The 15,556-nt window shown below is 40.4% G+C and overlaps 1 protein-coding gene across 19 annotated transcripts in view; it reads right to left on the reverse strand.

The window, feature by feature from the left end:
• Positions 1-13,085, reverse strand: part of LOC101172768 (adhesion G protein-coupled receptor L2) — a 102,988-nt gene extending 89,903 nt beyond the window's left edge. For 10 of the 19 annotated variants that reach the window (XM_011486960.3, XM_011486955.3, XM_011486954.3 and 7 more), the window contains exon 1: positions 12,449-13,085. The gene's annotated coding sequence lies outside the window, so the exon portion shown is untranslated. Of the gene's footprint in view, positions 1-9,763; positions 10,762-12,448 lie in introns of those variants that run through there. The other 9 variants (XM_023965755.1, XM_023965754.1, XM_011486950.3 and 6 more) reach the window with 2 other exon arrangements.
• Positions 13,086-15,556: the final 2,471 nt, after the last annotated feature.

Below are 15,556 nucleotides of genomic sequence, written 5' to 3' on the forward strand. Positions count from 1 at the left end.
ATATGTTCATAGCATATGTCATATTGCTTTGCTTAGCTTTTCTGAGCTTGCCACACTAAGGCCATTAAAAATCTACAACTTCTAACTGAAAACCATTTTTTTTTAAGTATCTTACCAATAATGCTAGAAGCGTTAGGAGGCGATAGGCAAAAATCCCTAGGAGGTGTTTCAATTTGTAGCTGATACTCATTTTATTTTTTTTTTTGAAAATTCAAGATAGTGGCCTATTTTTGAGGTTGAAGATCAACAAAACTTTGATTGTGGACTTAAGCTGGCGGCATGTGTGTGAAGCTCCAGAAAAATCACAAAGTAGGTTTTTTATATTTTGGGGGGGTGGGGTTCACACTTTGTCCCGATCTCTGATACATGAGTTTTAACTTTAATGAGGAATTTTGGATTCTTTTTTGAGCACCATAAGAGATCTTAACCCCATTTCCTTTTTGGATGGTTTCTTCATTGATGTTTCTATGACATCAATTTCTTTTTGTCTAAAATTCCTTTTCACCGGGGACGCGGTCTGTGCACATTTTGTTGAGATTTTCAGTTTGTGGGGGAGTCGAAAGTTTACTCGAAGGTGCAGTAAGAAAAAAGATTTGCGAAAACAATCTGGGCCGGCCAGGACTGCAGCAGGGCAGAAGAACAAAACACTTGGCAAACATTTCTGAATAATAAGGGGACGATAGAAGCTCAGTCTGTGGGATTTTTTCCTGATGAGAACGTCTGGAACTGTTAAAAGCTCGAAACTAAATCCAAAAAGTTGATTAATTCATAAAACCACAGCAAAAACGGGGTGTTGCTTGCTGGTTCTGAAATAAATAAATAAGTAAAATGCCTCATACACTTTGGCCATTACAGCACTGTGTGGAGTAATTGTCAGTGTTAATGACTCCCACGAGAGTGCTGCCAATACTATTACGGACCCACCACCATGTTTAAAAGCCAATAGCAGATATTCACTGGTTTTCTCTGCAGGTAAACCCATCAGCCTGTGAGGGGAGCGTTTAGCGCTCATTCATTTTTCAGCGTCTCAGTCACAGCGTGCTTTTCACTTGAAAGTCTTCTCTGAAGGGCATCTTTAAAACCTGCAAAAATATTCATGGCAGCATGTTTACACAGATGTTAGTTCAAATGTATTTGGTTCTGAGTCTCACAGTTTATCACCCAGCTAGTAGAATTACGAGGATCCGAGTTGTTGAGCTTTGATCAACATTTACCTTTTCTCTTGGAATCTTTGAGTCTCCAGTAATCAAACAAGCAATTTGTACTTTTTCTTAATCCACAAGATGCCATAATTTATTTTTTCCCCTTCTATTGAATTTTTCCAGAAAACATCTAGAGTTTTGTGTAATCCCACCAAATCTAAAACCAGTCAACAATCTTCTGCTAAAGGGGAGAGATCTTTATTGAAACAAGGTTTTTTTTTCTATTCCCAATTATTAAATACATGTCACATTTTTCTATGTTATTTTTCTTTGACCTTTCCAAATAAAGCCTAAAGTGATGCACAGTTGTTTCGTTTTCATATACTTTTGTTTGAATGGCGCTGAATTTTAAATCCTTCAATCCCTATAGGAATCCTGCACCAAAATCAGTCAGGTAGATTTTACTTTTCACAAGAGTGCAAAGGAAAATCAAAGATGTTGCAACTATGAAGAAACGTTTGTTTATTAAAAAAAGAGACCCTGTGTGTGTGCTGTTATTATGTTCAAAGTTCTACTGTGATCATGTGTTGATCTATTGTAAAAAGGTTCCCAGTGGTCTTTAAATTTTAATTATGTTTGAGGTTTTTTGGCAAAAAAATTTTAAAAACTGTAATTTTCTAGGACATAGTTTCTGCAGAGCAGCATAGTTTAGTACAAATTTGTCTCTGAGTTGTGGCACTGTTGGCACTGAGCAACCCCACCCCCCTTTCTCTTCCAGCCGCTGAGCGCTCCAAGCAGGGAGCTTGTGGTCTGCCCAGCGTATTTGCTACGTCACATATAAGCTCTATTTCAAATGACTTTTTTTTTTCGTCTACTCATGATTAACAGAGAAATACTCAGAAATAGGGGGTGTGACGATAACCGCATCACCGCACGTTTTTTTTTTTTTGAAAGTTCACTTTATGGTGCGTGATTGGAACTAAAACAAACACATTGAACGCATTCATCTTTGCTGATAATTTACTTTTTCTGCTAGTCCTGTGTTCAGACTTCAAGGGTTTCTGGGGGAAACCTTTCATTACTGTTCTCCATCTCTCCCTGCGCTGTCTCTCACTCCCTCTTGCGCTGCCTCTTTTAACACACGTGCGCGCGGTTTCAGCAACACATACACATCCTCATTCTACAACAGAAGTTTCGTTTCGCGAAGAAATACGACAAATTTACTGCGTTCAAATTATTAATTTCCATTGAATTCATTTCCATTACAAGCTACGTACGCTCTTGAGTGCGTGACTCTGCCGCCGGAAGATTTTGTGTTGGGGGGGGGGGGGGGGGGTTATTACTGTTCTCCTTCACTTCGTAACACCAATATATAATATTCTGAGAAGATGTCTGTACCAGAGAGCACAGGTGAAACTAGCGTGCAGCTCGAGAGAAGTCCGCTGCAGAAGAATCAACACGCACCCCCAACACACTTGTGTGCCCTCCTTCCTCCTACACACGCAGCGCGCTCACACATACACACAGTCATTCTACAACACCTATATAGTTAGTTCATTAGTTAGATAGTTAGATAGTTAGTAGTTAGTTGTCACTGTTATTTGTTAATAAAGAATAGTGCGTTGTAATTGTATTCATTTGCGACGCGGCTACCGGGGATTTTGGCAAGGGGGGGATAGCCGCGACACCGCCCCCCCTACTGGTTCATCACCGCGGTGATCAAAAATCCCACACCGTCACGCTCTACTCAGAAATGCAATTTTTAATTTAATTTTCTTTGCACGTCTCCTTCGTCACCAGAAAAGTGCCACACAAGCATGTTGAAAACACCCAAAACACATTTTTCATCAGAGTGAAGGTCTTTAACTCAGCCAAAGAAGTTCATCCTAAATGAATATCTGCTCTGCGGTAGGATTACTTGTCAATTTGACAAAATCTTAATCCAGTGCAGCTGTACAGTAAAACGTATTAAAGGAAAAGAGCATGAAAATGAGCCACTTTAGCTTTTGCAAGCAGTTTTTTTTTTCCCTCAAGGAGAAAAACAATTGTTCAGCTCTCCTTTTTTCCATGGTAAAACAGCACTGTCCAAAAATCTTGCTGTTATTATCTTTATGATTATTATTTTATTAACGTTAGTATCAGAGCCTGCAGACTATGCTGTAAACACAACAATGATACATTATGGCCTTGTGTTTTCATAAAGTTTTTGCAAACAAATACCTAATTACGCATTCTGCAGATCCACACGGAATTATCACTCATTTGGAGACCCATTTCTGGCCAATATCCACTCACTTTTAGCTCGACTGCAGACTCCAAAACTCCTGAGGGAAATATCTGCCTCTTAATCTGCTAAGTGCTGCATTATTAGCTACTCACTAAATTTGTCTGGTGTTTGATGGTGGGACGGTTCTTAGCAGATTCTTTTTTTGTGGTTTGGGAGCTGGAATAAGACTCTTTTACATTGTCAGTTTTTTTTTTTTTTCATTTTGTGATTTTTCAGAATTTATGGCATCTTCTTTGCATTCACACCAAATGTAGCTCATGCATGCACATTTATAGATGCAACCATAGCATTTGACAAATAATTAGACTTAGTTTTATCTTGATTAGTTCTTAACCCTATTGTAGTTATCCAACTTTGAGCAGTTTTCATAAAAAAGTTTTAAATCTAAATTATTCTGCAACTTTGGAACATTCTTTTTTATTTTTAGAAATGTATAGTATTTGACCTATAGTTTAAAATACAACTTTTCATGCCTTCTGTCCAGGTGTTTGTGCTGAATTGCTTTGGAAATTAGCCTTGGTCTTAATATACATTCTGTAGGCTTTGATGGGTTTCCCGCCTGTTTTGAAATTAGTCTTTTTTTTCCAACATTGGTTTCTATTTGTTTGTCATCCCGCTCGCAGCTTGTGTCTTGGTTTCAATAGAAAGCATCGATCTACAGCTTTTCTACTGGGAAAAAGGAACTGGTGCACTTGATTTTCCTGTTTTGTCTTGCATAATTGCTTTTTCAAGCTTCCCATGACTTGTAGAGACAGAGTCAGGGTTGTTATTTAAGAGTACATATCTCACAGAAATGTGGATCTTTTGAAGTTTTGTTTTTTTAACTTTGAATAATTTTAAATATAAGACCTGCATGACATTGCATTTTACATCCAGTCAAGTAATAGAAAAAGGAAAATTGAGTTTTTTGAGACATTTTTTTGGTTTAAAAAAGGTAGTCAGCCTAAAGCTTTACAAGCTGAATTTCTGCCTGCTAATTGAAGCCATCTACCAATATTTCCAAGGGTTTGCTCTGCTTGTTCTATTGTAATGCAAACAGAAGGGCCATGAGAGTGCAGAGGGAGTGGATTTGAACAATGATGAGAGCACACGCAATAAGACACAGGACAGCTGTCAGGGTGAGGGAGAGCTGAATTACAGATTAAGGACTGGTTTTACCAAAACTGAGCTCATGTGAAACAAACTGCAATTCAGATGACTGATCCCCGTCTACAGCAACTTACACAGAATCAGGTCAAAGAAATTCAGATTTTACTTTCCTATAATATATTTGAGCTATTTTTTTTTAAATTCTGCCAAGAAATCTTGAAAAAGTTCTGTATATGCTGCCTGGGATTTAGCTAAGCACAAAGTGTTTATGCAACCACCTAAATCCACTTGAAAATTTTGAAAGGACACATGTGCTTCACTTTAAAGAGCAGTCATCTAAAACCTAATGGGCTGTGAATGTTCTGCCTCATTCGGTCTATTAATTGTTGCTTGAAGGGCTAATGGTTGTTTCCTTACCAATGCATCGGCTGACAATAAATATGATTCATTCCTAACTTGGTTTTAACCTCTAAAATACTAGGAACATTAAAAAAATGGTTGCCCAGCAGAGTCTGGTCCTACTGTTGGATTTGTTTAAACATGTTTTGGGGGCATTTTTCTGATGATGGCGGATACATATAAGCATTTCTGAGTAATTCTTAATTCAAATGATGAATCCAAGCAGACAAAAAAAATGCTGTTTGAAAAAAAGATTGTATTTGTGTCGTTGAAAATACACTGGGTAAGTGTACAGCTGGATAGCTCAAATATTGCTCGCCATTTTTGCACAGGGAATGATAGGTTGGAGTTGTAAAGGTTTGTTAGCTGGCAGGAGGGCATGTAAACAGAAAACTCTCATTTATGGGTGGTCTCATCAATCGCTTTGCCCACAACTCAGAGGCGATTGAGAGGCGATCAACAAATTCTAGTAGCCACAGAATGACCACAAGGTTTACTTGCCTGCGAACTCTTTAAAACCCAGGGTTAATAATTGCAGCAAAGCTGAACACGTGTTTTTACACAATGAGGAAAAAGCCAAGCCAGACTGCTCTGCGTCTAAGCCAGCACACCTAACCTCTCAGTGCTCGAAAAACACAGAAAAGGCTTTTATTGGTGCAAAGCTTCTCCCTGCTGCCAAGTTTTCCTTGTGCTGTGGCTTAGCCCAAAAGCGGCGTAAAGGATGCATGCGTCTTTTTATTTTATTTTCAGCCTCCTGCCTCCGTTTGTTTCCTCCTCCAGTACATCATTCCTTTGGGTGTTTGTGTGGTGTCCCCTAGTTACTGGATGAGAGACCATGCAGCTCAGAGAGTTAAAAGCCTGCCCTGTCCCACTCATAGGAACAAGACCATCAATAATTCACCTTCATCGGGAAGCATTATCTAACAGCCTTATAAAATTTTAAAGATTGTGGGTGACAACATGGAACCATGAAGAAAGTGCTTCGTAAGAGAACACTACAGGTAGCAGCAATGCTGGAAACAGATATATGAAAGTGGAGCCTGCAGTGACTGGTTACCGATAAAAAAGACAGACACCTCTTTGAGGTAAAAGACGGCCTGCTCTTTGTTTCTGCACGCCGTCTGCGTGGCCGGAGGTGCAGACGTTTGCTCGGCTGTATTAGCGCCCAGGCTCATTCTCACTGACAATAAAATCTCTCTAAACCAAGATCAATTACTCCCAGCTCTGCTGTAATTAAAATGTCCTAACAAAGGTCTGAGGACAGAAACCGACCCATTGAAAATAAGATCAGTCAGATCCCGAGTGATATCCGCAAGAAACAAAAAGAAGGGGGGGCAACGAGCCCATAAAACAGCAGCGTCTACGCATGACTGTGTGGTTTAAACCAATTCTGCTTCATCCTGCAACAAGGTCAAGAAATGTTTTAGGTTAAAGCACAAGCGGCCACATGAAACCCAGATATGTTGCTGTTTTTAATCAGCGCAGAATAAAACACTCATTCATCTATACAATAAAAAAAAAAAACTCAGTTCATTACTGCAGCCACAGCTACTAAGGCATCAAATTATTTTTTTTTGTGATCTGATGCTTGACTATGCTCTATGGAAGAATGACAGAATGCTTATGAGTCTCCTAATTAAAACTCAGCAGTGGAGTGATTAGCAATCACAACTGCACTCTTCAAATATCAAGATCTGATTTGGTTGGCTGATCAACAACAAGGTTCCTTCTCTCTCTGCAACACACAGAGCACGCACTCCCTTTTTCGCCACACTAAAGATGCCTTTGAAGTGGCGGAAATCAGCACAACTCTGCAAGAAAAGGCCCAGCTGAGTTTCCACTTCTATGTTGGCTTTTTTACTTTTCCCTTTTTTTTATTCGTCTCTGCCAGAGTGCCATTTATGTTGCAACACTTTTCTTTGGTTTAATGCTGCCAGTGATCACTAAACAGATTATACACTGACACTGATGAACGCTTCACCGTTTCAGTTTCTGCAGGACGATTCATCATAGTATTACGCTAAAGTATAAAACATCAATAATATTACTTATGGCAACTACCAAAATGAAACCTGAAGGCTGCTCCCTTGTAGCACCGACAAGAGACTATCCCAGACATCAAGAGCGAGCAAGATGGCTGACTTTACTGACACACAGTGAAAGCACGCTCCATCCTGGGTAATAGATTCTTTTTGTACTGCGACTCCTCTTCCTCCTTATCCTCTGTGACAACGCCTGCCAGTCAAAGCCCAGGGAACATTCAAGGGCTTTTACAACATCTCCTCACCTTGAAAATAGATTGGCTTCATCACAAGGTACCGACTGACAACAAATAGACATCAAATGGCTATTAGGAATGGCAGCCCAATAGCCTGCAGATTACAGGTGTTCTTGTGTGTTTTTTTTCTGCATCTTCTTAATGCACACAACAGCTCTGCAAAACTGGCATTTGAAGCATTCTCTCTATACATAAAGACACAACAAGAACCAGATGCCGTGGGAGGTGACATTTAAGTGTTGCATGAGAGTGCTAAACGCAGAAGGGTTTTATGATTATTGGAAAGACTCTGCAGAAAACTAGGGTGAGTGAAGGGGGCCTCAATGTAGTGTTTAATTCAACCTTTAAAGCTGTTTTGCAAGTGGCAAAATGTGTCTGTGTCGTTCACATGGAAGCACTTAATAGAAAAAGCGAGGCTGTCCATCACGTGCAACAGCCCTGCAGATTACTCATTTAGACGATAAAAGATGAGTGCAGGCCTGTGCCAGTTCCTTTATTTTCAATTCATTGAGAAATAACAAGGTTACACTCAGACCAAGTGACCACTTTTACATATTTATATGATTCGAGGCGACCGTAACTGAGGAACCGCAGTAAAGCATCAGTTTTTAAATTAATTGCATAGTGCTATTTAGTGTTTTAAAGATGGAGGAAAGTCTGAAGACAGATGACTTGTCAGACGCAGCTAATGCCAACAGAAAACCTCTAGTCTCTACTCTATACACTTCCTGTGACCTGTGCTATGATGAGGCGAATAAAGAACACTATCTTCTGCATCCCCTGAGACAAGGCAGTGTCCTATATGCTAATATAAGCCAACGTTGGACAAGAAGCTTTGAGGGCGGCCCAGACAGCCCACAGGTCAGCGCTAATCTTCTGATATATGGAGCCTAAACACCCGGGACACATCCATCACACACGGCCGACGGCTCCCCGACTGGGAGAGATCCACACACTCCAAAGGGTTAACACACATCCCAAAGGGACCTCTGATGATCCATCACTCAAGAACTAGCCTTTTTTTTTTTCTAGTGGAGCAGCCCACGACACTGAGGGGGCAGCTTTCCTATCCGAGTGCACACATAGAGCCAGTGTGGCTGCTGGAGCCTGAGCTGAGAGCCTCTGTTGATCATTAAACATCCATTTTTAAACCAGTGGGGGAAAGTTAACCGTCATCTTAGACGCAGGAGGTTGTGCTAAGAGGGGGAATTTTTCTCCCTCAAAAGTGGTTTCTTGACAAAAAGGAACAAGCATCTGTTAACTGGGTTAACTGCCTTACAGCACACAATCGTTCGTTCCACTTGTCTAACTTAAAACACTGTAAATAGGCAAAGTGTGGCTTCCTTTACAGCATTGTAATGTCAGTGTAATGTCAAGACAATATTTTCACAAACTGGCCCTTTCTTTTGGTTTTCATTTTACCTGAAATTTTTAAGGTAAAGTTCATCTTCATCCTCTGTAAAATACCTGCAGCTGATTTAAAACTTTTTATCACTAGATTTTGAGTAGGAATCCATAAAATGTGACACAGATGTGTTCCTTTAATCCATAACAGTCAAAGGGGGATAATAAAATAAAAAATTGAAAAATCAGACGCCAACTTCAGCCTCGTCTGACTTTTAAGGTGCAACGGATAAAAACAAAACAATTCAAAAAAACAACATTACACATTAAATCACATTTGGAGTAAAGACCCTTGTTTTATGTCTGTTAAATGCAGTTTATTTTGTTTCAAGTTCAAAAGCTCTTCTTTCGTTTCCTCTGTGGCTTTTTTTTTGAAAAAAATAAATAAATAAATCTCTCCAAATATGATCATTTTTTTGTTAACTTTGCTAGTTTGGTGGTGTTATAGACTTAGCGGTTGACAAAGTTGCTTTAAAAGAGTGTGTTTGAAACACGTGATGGAGCGACTTCACACGTGTCTAGAATGAGTAGGATGTGGTGGAGAATCTAGCAGTTTTCCAAATAAATTCAACTTCCTTGAGAATCTAATTAAAAACAAGACGAAAAAAATGTAGTTCATGGTTTCTTCATACTGGTACCAATCCGTGACTCAGGGGTTGGAGACCACTGGTTTAAAAATAAAAAACCTCCTTTTGTTTTTTTTTTATTTGTTGTCTAAGCAACGAGAAATGAGTCGTTTCTTTCAAGAAACAGACAAACAAGTAAATAAAGTCAAATGTCAGGTTTTGTGTGCACCTTTCAGATGCAGCTGCTTCTCTGGACTCCAGACCATGCAGCAAGCAGGAGAAAATCCATCTTACAGAGAGCACTGATGCCAATTACTTCTCTGACAGCAGCCTCCACCGAGCAGAATGCTTGTACCTCTCCTCCTCAGCAGCTTTTTAGTAATTTGAACGACCGGGCTGAAGCTCAGCGCCGCAGCATGGTTTCCACTCCACCTTTACTTTTTTCTCGACTCGACAAACTTACCCCAGTTCCTCCTGCCTTATCCTCCTACACATACACAATGCGGGCAGCTTGTTCTCTGGGCTTTGTTAGAGCTGAGAAACAGAGGAAGCCTCTAACAGAAGGAGAGAATTACACACAAAAAAAAAAATCCCCTACCATCGCATCCAGTGTCTCTCATGTAAAATCAATCCGATTCCAGAGCCATCGATGATTACTCATCCCTTCCTGTAGCCCCCCCTCTCTCTGTCCATTTGTTTGTCCAACTTTCCACCACGAGTGAGTTGAAGAAATTGGACGAGACAGCAGTCAGACCTGCCTTGATAGAAGATGGCAGGTGACGTCTTGCTCTTTCTTTTTCTTTTTTTCCTTTCTCCACCTTCCTGCTCTTTGTGCTTCAAACTGGAAAGAGCCCTCCCGCTCCTACCGCTCTCTCCGGGGTTTTGTGATGTTATTTTGGCCAAACAAAGGAAGGAGAGGAAAGAGCGAGCTCCCCTTCTCCGGCCTGTTGGGGAGCAGTTGGCTCGCATTAGCGCCCAGAACCCACGACCATAAAGGGGCCCCTCCAGCACCTTTAATAGTATTTACCATCTCCGTGTAATAACATTTCCCTCTGTTGTAACCCATTCTGATCCTATTTTTAAAGGAGGATCACGTACGGTGGCAGGAACACGTCCTCTCCTCAATCTTTGGCGACATATCATTTATTTGTTAATTTGATCCTTTGAATTTGACCAAATGTGATAAATTCTGCAAAATGAGGGCAAAGAAAATAGGAATCTATCAAAATAAACAGTCTTTCTGCACTCTTACTCCAACAAACAACAGCTGCACAAAATTGGAAACAAATATTATCTCTGAGACAGGAAAACAATCAGACACCAATAGGCGCTCAGTGTCGCACAAAGCCTGAATGCTCCATGTCTTTACATCTTCACTCAATCAGTGTCAAATTAAACCATTCAGTTTTCAAGAAGGCACTTGAGAACAAATTCATTTTTGAGCATCTAAACTGCAGACTGCTGTGGCAAAAATTAGGAAACGCAGAAACAGATTTTCTGCAACTTATTAATCTTTTTTTTTTCACAATAATCCCTTTCTTTTCCATTCAACCTTTGATGACATTTTCTGCTCGTGCTGAGGAAAATGTTTTTGACGGAGAAAATGTTTTTAACATTGCCTCAGTCTAGAATCCCCCCCCCCCCCACCACCACCACCACCACCACCAAATGTGTAGCTTTTAGTGTTTAATTATGGCCAAACAAAAAAATCCCAAACCTAATCTGCTTCCAACACAAACACTTGGTCCTTGCACACGCACAGAACCGAGCGGCGTGTCCAGAAATCCTGTCAGGAACCTCCTCCTCCACCACCAGCGACACCAAAACCAGGAGCAGCAGAAGCCGCCGCAATGCCCCGCTTGGAGGAAATGGGGGGGGGGGGGTAGGGGGCTGGTAGCTCAAGTTCTCCCTATTGAAATGCAGACACTTTGATATGGAAATTGGCAGTTACAAAAAGCTGCTAGAATTCACACTAGTGTGCACTGAAACCATTTGCGCAATGTGAGATGAGATGGCACTTCCTCCCAGAAAGACAAATGCACCAAACCAGCATGTCTGGATGGGTGAGAGATGGGAGTCGAGGGTGGAGGAGTTGTTGGTTTAGGAAGGGGGGCAACCATTTGTCCCCACCAACCCCACCCTGTCCATTTTAAATTCCAACTGTTTCAAAAATTCTTAGAAGATAGGGCATCTCTTATTGGGCAGGAAAGAATCCTGTCAGCAGAAGAGGATACTTTTCAACCCAAGACTTTTAGCTTGGGCTCCCAAAATGGCCGGCACCTCAATCAGAAACTTATTCAGCACAATATGACTGAATATGTTTGGCGTCATGCGTTTTTTTCACTCTGTGTAGTTTTAAAAGGGGTCCATTCACTTTTTACGAAACAAATAAAAATTAGTTGGCGAACAAAAACAGCAAAAACTCTAAAGTAATCCAGAATTTTTGGAGTCTAATAAATCTAATATTTTTCCCACCAGGGGAGGATTTCACCTCCTCAAATTGTGTCTAACACTCCCCACTTTCCTGATTTTGGACAGACATTTTGTGTTATGTGTAAATTTTATTTATCTTGACACTAAAGTCCAGCAGTCGTGCTCTCCACTGATTTCTTACCGAGGTCTGCTATCTTTAAAAGGCTCACGGAAGACTGAAATATGGTTCCTCCAGCCCTTAAAAACTAAGTGTAAGTGTGTGTGTACATGCGTGCGTGTGTGTGTCCCATCATCACACATGGCTGGCTCAGGTCTGTGAATTATGCATGCCCTGTGAAATGATCTTATTTTACAGCAGCAAAATGGAGAAGTAAATGGAGACAGTAAGCATCCAACTGCTGAGCTCCATGGTGTCCCGGACTGGATGTCTGTGTGTGCCCCCTCCTGTTAACAGCCCTGTTTCTTTAAACTCCCCCTTCAATCTATTTTAAACCCTTAATTTTAAATTTAGTTACTGATTTGATGAATTAAAACTGTGTCCTTAAAAAAAATTGTTCCCATTAAATTAGGAAAAACCCTGCGTCCTTTTTACATTTAATTACATAGGAGCCAAACAACTTAATATAAGTTGAATTGTTGGTGATGATGCAGCCCCCACAAATAATTTCATTCTCCACGGGCTGTGTATTGATCTCATCAGTTTCCAACTGCTGGAGGAGCCCGTGGGCCCGTTTCGTGACATTTGCCTTATTCCATCTTGGGAGTGTAAATAAATGGTATTGATTGGACGAGCAATAACCCAGCATCTCCACTGAAAGACTCAAAACATGCGCTCCTGAAGGCTACTTACAGTGCTGTGCCAAAAAAAAAAAAAAACACCGATCCCGGCGTGGCGTGGAGTGGGATCCGATTTAGTTGCGCACCGGGAGGCCCCCCCACCAAAACCTCTTCTCAGTTTTAGAAAAGGAGCCGCCAGAAACCAGAGAAAGCCGTCCGGGGCTCTGCTGCATTCTCGACCGTCCTCACTGTGGACAGATGTTGCGGATCCACGAGGCAGGTATCTGCGCTTCCACAAGCGTCCGGGACCAGGCGGGTAGCTCCATGGCAGAAAGGATCTGTTCAAAAGTAACGATCGTTACTTCCCCTCCTTCTTCTCCTCCTCCTCCTCCGCCTCCTGTGCTGTGCGTGCACACAGACAGACTCCTTCCGACGGGAGCGCTATGGACAGCCTGCATGAAAAGGGAGCACTTCAAGGAGACGAGATGCGCCTCAGTCTGGCAACTCCGACTCGAGCGCGCCGGCTCTCTCCGAAAGTCTCCGACGGTCTGTGTCTCTGATGGAAGGGGGAGTGCGTGACTTTTTTTTTAGTCCGTCTGAGGGTGCGCTCCCGGTTCCTCCCTCCGCGTTTCATCCACACGCCGCGCAGACAGCCGGACTGGAAGCAAACAAGGCGAGGAGCGGCGGCGCACCGGTCCCCTGCTCTGCAGCAGCTGGCTGTGCATGGCGCCGCGCAAAAGCTGGCGCGGAGCGGAGCGCAGCCGCGGAACGGACCGGATTCTCATTAATTAGGCAGCTAATGCTGCTGCTTCAGATGTGACGCAGGTGTTACAGCCCAAACAGGCTGCGTTTTCTCCAGGTGATGTAAACAATCCACAAAGTGCTATTTTTAATCAGCTTTTCCCCTTGTTTAATCAGGGGAGGCAACAAAAAGTGCAAGGCTATTAATTAACAAAAATCCCCGCAACTCAAAGCAGTTCATGTAAATAAAATACTAATTTTAACCCCATTAAAATTCCAGGAGTGTGGGCAGAGGCTTTCACCTGGATGATCAGTAGGAATCAAAACAGCACATCAGCATAAAAATAACGAGGCTGAAGAAACACTTTTCAAACTGACCAAATCATTTTAGGCCTGGAAAGAAACAGCAACGTGACAATAATAGATAAAATAAATCAACAACAAGATAAAAAAAACTTTGGAAAAAATAAGTAAGTTTTAAAAGGGATCTTTTAAAAACTTCTACTATGTTCAGCAACAATTTCCTCTAAAAAAAAAACTGCTGGGAACAGTAACTTGCAGCACATCTGGCTGCATGGCCGATCTGTGGGTATTTGCTATGTAAAGTGACTGAAATTGCGTTTAGACTTCAAAGCTCTTCACTTAACCCCAATTTCTGAGAGAAACACATCTAACGGTGAACAAAAATGGCACCTAAACTGCTGGTACACTGACAGTGATGTTCCAGCGTCGCCTCAGAGCAGATGTTGAGCAAACATTCAGCTTTCATCCATATGTTCATGCGATGAAATCATGTCATTTCAGTGACTTCATTCATTCCTGTCAACACCAAAAAATCCAAAACAGCATTTTGGATCTCACAAAGTTCTTTTGAAACTTGGATCAGGTTTATACAACAAAAGTTGCATTTTTTTGTATCATATTGTACAAATCAAGGCTTCTATATGAGAATAAAAAAATATGTAACCTTTAAATCCGAAGGTGCAAAAAGGATCCATTTGGGGTGAAAATGTAAAATAAATTCACAGAATGTGTTTGAATTTATTTATCAGTACGCTGTACTGATGGATAAAATATGACAAACATAGTCATAAATATTTTTATAAAAATCAAGAATCCTGCAGAGCTGCAAGAGTTTTGTTGTTGTTTACTGCAAAAATATATGTATATATTTATATCAAAGACTTTAGCAGAGAAAGTGTGTCTCTAAAAACATTTGTGCAGCATTCCCTCATGCAGATGAGATCAAGAAGAGTGGCCTGTGTTGTGTGCTTTTCCAGTCTTGCTGATTTTATACTGTAAACAACTGAATTAAAGCCAGTGGTTGCTTGGAAAAGCTGGTTGTCTTCGGTTTGTCCAACTCTCTAAAACGCAACTCTTTTGCTAATTGGTCAGCTTTGATGTTAATCAGACTTTAAACATTTGTGGTTAAAGGGCTAAATCATGCAAACCCACTGGTATGTCTTTTAATTTCCCATGAACACACAAGACGCCATACATGCAGTTGGTAAAAAGTGAATTTTTACATGAAACAACCATTTCTGTTCTAAACAGTTATTTGTTGTTCTTGTTTTTTTGCCTCACAAGACTTCTGCGTAAAACAGAAACGAGTTTATTTTGCTGAAAGCTGTGATTTATTCAAACCAGACCAAAGTTTTAAATGACTAAAAGCCAAAACCAAACTAAAAAAAAACAAGCAAAAGTGGGCAGTGAGTATAAAGAAATAAAATGTAAAACACAACAAAGTCTGGAAACTACTGGTTTGGACAGGAAATAAATTGTCTCTCCTGGATGCTAGTTCTTTGAGGCAGTCCTCTATAATCCCACTCAGCCTGTTAAAACCAAACCACTCTGCTTCTAATCTTTTCTCTTTCCATGCAAACAAAAAAGGGAGAAAAGAAATCAACAAGAAAACAAATGAATAGTTTTGTGTTCAGAGGGAATTTTACAGGCCAAGCAAAGATGTGCTAAAAGCCTTTTTCATATTGAAAGATTTGCTTTTGAAATTGAGTCAAATTGAAGTAAAAAATGTGCAAAATCTAAAAAGTCTTGGATTAACCAGAAGAAGGAAATTTGAATTCTGACTTTAGACAGGAGAACAGAATAATGATCAGAATAGTGGTTTTTGAAATTTGAAATAAAAGTAAAAATAAGGAAAACAAATATCTGAGCTCATGTGTTATAATTGTAATTCATAATTCATGTAAGTCAGAGTTATGGTGAAAATTTTGAGGGTTTTAGGTTTTTAGGTTTACTTCAAAATTGAAATGTATTTAAAAAACTCAAAACCATAATTGAGTTTAGGTTACTCGTCATTAAGGTACTTTTTTTTTTATTATTAATTTTTAGTTAAGTGAGACCACAGAAAATAAACAACAACAAACAAACGACAATACACTGGAAAAACAGATCTGACAAACAAAGACAACTATCAATACAC

Source organism: Oryzias latipes, chromosome 17, assembly GCF_002234675.1.
Source record: "Oryzias latipes chromosome 17, ASM223467v1".
NCBI classification, from domain to species: domain Eukaryota; kingdom Metazoa; phylum Chordata; class Actinopteri; order Beloniformes; family Adrianichthyidae; genus Oryzias; species Oryzias latipes.